The following is a 3338-nucleotide window of genomic DNA, read 5'->3' as shown; positions in this document are numbered from 1 at the left end:
TTCAGCCTTCTGAGTACTGAGATTATAGGTATGTGGTATCACAGCAATTACTGTTGTTTTGTTTTTTTATTTTGTTTTTTGAGATAGTGTCTTAACCATGTAACTTTGACTTTGAGTTCACAGAAATTCATCTGCCTCCATCTCCTTGTGCTGAGATTGAAGGTGTGAGCCACCACACCCTGCTGAGTGGTTTGGGGTTTTTTGTTTGTTTGTTTGTTTAGTTGGTTGGTTTTGATTTTTTTAAATACTTATTTTATGTATATGAGTGACCTGTCTTCATGCACACCAGAAGAGGGAATTGGATCCCATTATAGATGGTTGTGAGCCACCATGTGGTTGCTGGGAACTGAACACAGGACCTTTAGAAGAGCAGCCAGTGCTTTTTTTTTTTTTTTTTTTTTTTTTTTTGGTTTCTCGAGACAGGGTTTCTCTGTGTAGTTTTGCACCTTTCTTGGAACTCACTTTGTAGACCAGGCTGGCCTCGAACTCACAGAGATCCGCCTGGCTCTGCCTCCTGAGTGCTGGGATTAAAGGTGTGCGCCACCACCGCCCGGCAACAGCCAGTGCTCTTAACCACTGAGCGACTTCTCCAACCCTGGTTTTGGTTTTGATGCTTTGTAGCTTTGGCTGTCCTGGAACTCACTTTGTAGATCAGACTGGCCTCAAACTCAGAGATCCTCCTGCCCTGCCTTCCAAGTGCTGGGATTAAAGGCGTGCAACACCACCGCCCAGCTATTACTTTTTTTTAATAATAAAACATTTCATGAATTTGCATAGCATCATTGCACAGGGGCCATGCTAATGTCTGTATCCTTTTATTTTCAGTATATGTACTGCTGAGTTGAGCTCTTGGAAGGTTAAGGTCCGTATGTCCATCTTTTTGTGGAATGCAGATATATTCTCCTATCTTTAGCTTACCTTTTTAGACCCTTGTAGGGGTATGCTTTCGGCTTTGGTTAAGGTCCCATTTACCAATATTTCCTTTTGAGGTCATGCTTTTGATATTCAGTTTAGGAAATTGTTGCTTAATTCTAGATCCCAGAGACTTCCTACTAGTGCTTTTTGGAAAGGATGATAGGTTTATATTTAAATCCTTTGTTCAGTTTGACTAAATCCTTGCATAAAGTTTGATATTCTTAGGTTGATCCGACTCCTTCGCCTTCCCCTCCCCCAGCTTCACTTCTTAGTAAGTTAGGTGGACTGACGTTTTTTCCTCCATAATTCACCTTTTCCAAAATTGTTTTAGCTGTCATGTCAATTTTTAGAATAATGTTGTATCTATCCAAAAATACTGCTCAGATTTTGGTAGAAATTAGGTTAAACTTAGAGCTAAATTTGGAGGAAATTGATGTTTTTATTATTTTGAATATACTAGTGTGTGAACATAATATGTCTCATTCATTTATTTAGAACTTTTTCTTTTCTTCCTTCCTTTCTCTTTCTTTCTTTCTTTCTTTCTTTCTTTCTTTCTTTCTTTCTTTCTTTCTTTCTTTCTTTCTTTCTTTCTTTTTTTCTAACTTCAGGGGGAATTTTATTAGTATTTAAAAGAAAAACACTTGAAGGCAGGCAAGCTGTAAATCTCAGTTACTGCCCAAAGGGGAGCAGTGGAGGAGAGAAGGAAAAAGCCATGCTGATTGAGTTAAGCTGGCATGGAGGTCCGCCACTTGTTTGTGGGCAGCCACATGGAGGGAAAGGAGCCTTCAGAGAAAGAGCAAGGAAAAACATAGTTCTGGCCAGCATTTGCAAGAAAGAGAAAGAAAAATGAGTAGTTACACCTTTCTCAATTGGAACAAAGAAAGGTGGGCAGATCCAGTGAACCTCATTGCAACTTTGTGAATCTCACTGCAACTTTGTGGCAGCTTATAGGGGGGCCGCCAAACATTGTTTTCTTTTCTCTCTTTCTTTTTTTTTTTTTTGCTAGGTGGTGTGGATAGGGGCGTGGAAGGGTGGTTTTTTTTTTTTTTTTTTTTTTTTTGAGACAGGGTTTCTTACCCTGTGTAACAACTCTGTCTGTCCTGTAACTTGCTTTGTAGACAAGGCTAGCCTCAAACTCACAGAGATCTGCCTGGCTTTGCCTCCTGAGTGCTGGGACTAAAGGTATGCACCACCACTATCCAGCAAACTGTTCTTAATCAGTGTTTTATAGTTTTCAGTGTACAAATTGTATTCTGTTAAATTTATGTTAAATATTCCATTTTAACCCATTGTAAATGTGTGGTATTTTAAGTATCAGTGTCCCTATGTTTACTGCTTGTAGGAAGATATAATTGATTTTTTCTAATGTTATTTGTGGGACAGGGAGATAGCGCTTCATGGAAAGGTACTAGCTGTGCAGGTCTCCTGACCCAGGTTCCATCCCCAGCACTTGGTAAGTGCTGCATGTGCTTGTTTGTGTTCCTACAGCAAGGTGAGAGGTGGAGAGAAGAGAATTACCCAGAAACTCCTGGGCCAGCTAACCTGGAGCAAGCAGTGGAATAGCAGAAACAAGAGAGACCTTGCCTCAACAAGTTGTAAGGCAAGAAGCAACTACAGAAATTGCCCTTTGACCTCCACACACATGCTAGCACCTGCACTTTCATATACACAAAATAAAAAAAAATTTTTTTTAAGTCTTTTCTGTCTTGAAAACTTGCCGAGTTCACTTATTAGTTCTAAGGTTTTTTTTTTTTTTTTTTAAGATTTGTTTATTTTTCTTTATGTGTATCTGTGTCTGTGTGTTTGCACATGTGTGTGGTTTCCATGGAAGAAAGAAAAGGGTGTCAGGTTCCTTAGAGCTGGTTACAAGCATTGTAAGCTGCCTAACATGCTTGTTGAGAATTAAACTCCATTCCTCTGGAAGAACACCAAGTGCCCTTAACTGCTGAGTGAATGAAAATGAAGACATGGGGCCTGGCGGCGGTGGTGGCGGCGGCGGCGGCGGTGGTGGTGGTGCACGCCTTTAATCCCAGCACTCGGGAGGAAGAGCAGGCGGATATCTGTGAGTTCAAGGCCAGCCTGGGCTACAGAGTGAGTTCCAGGACAGGCTCCAAAGCTACACAGAAAAACCTTGTCTTGAAAAACCAAAAAAAAAGAAAAGAAAAGAAAAGAAACTGAAGACATGGTCAATCCTAGTTATGGTTGAGGAAAAGGTTTTATTGTAGACATGAGAGAATAGAGCCAGAGGCATCTGGAAGTTACAGACTAAACCAGGCCATGGGAGGAGAGAGACAGGGAGATAGAGGAACCAAGAGGCCAAGAGAGCTCGTGAGAACCAAGAGAGGACCCAAAGAACAAGTAGCCAAAACGACTGGGTTATATATAGGAGAAAAGAGAAGCTGGGGGAAGGGAAGGGAAGCTTA

At 41.0% G+C, this 3338-nt stretch overlaps 1 non-coding gene across 1 annotated transcript; it reads right to left on the bottom strand.

The window, feature by feature from the left end:
* Positions 1-745: 745 nt before the first annotated feature.
* LOC128117292 (U6 spliceosomal RNA) lies at positions 746-849 on the bottom strand. Its single transcript, XR_008220774.1, has one exon. It is a non-coding gene; the product is annotated as a U6 spliceosomal RNA (small nuclear RNA).
* Positions 850-3338: the final 2489 nt, after the last annotated feature.

The sequence above is a fragment of the Peromyscus californicus genome, unplaced genomic scaffold (genome assembly GCF_007827085.1).
Source record: "Peromyscus californicus insignis strain IS unplaced genomic scaffold, ASM782708v3 Scaffold_20__1_contigs__length_68692818, whole genome shotgun sequence".
Classification (NCBI taxonomy): domain Eukaryota; kingdom Metazoa; phylum Chordata; class Mammalia; order Rodentia; family Cricetidae; genus Peromyscus; species Peromyscus californicus.
Note: the sequence above shows the minus strand (reverse complement) of the source record. Positions and strands in the feature narration are given on the sequence as shown.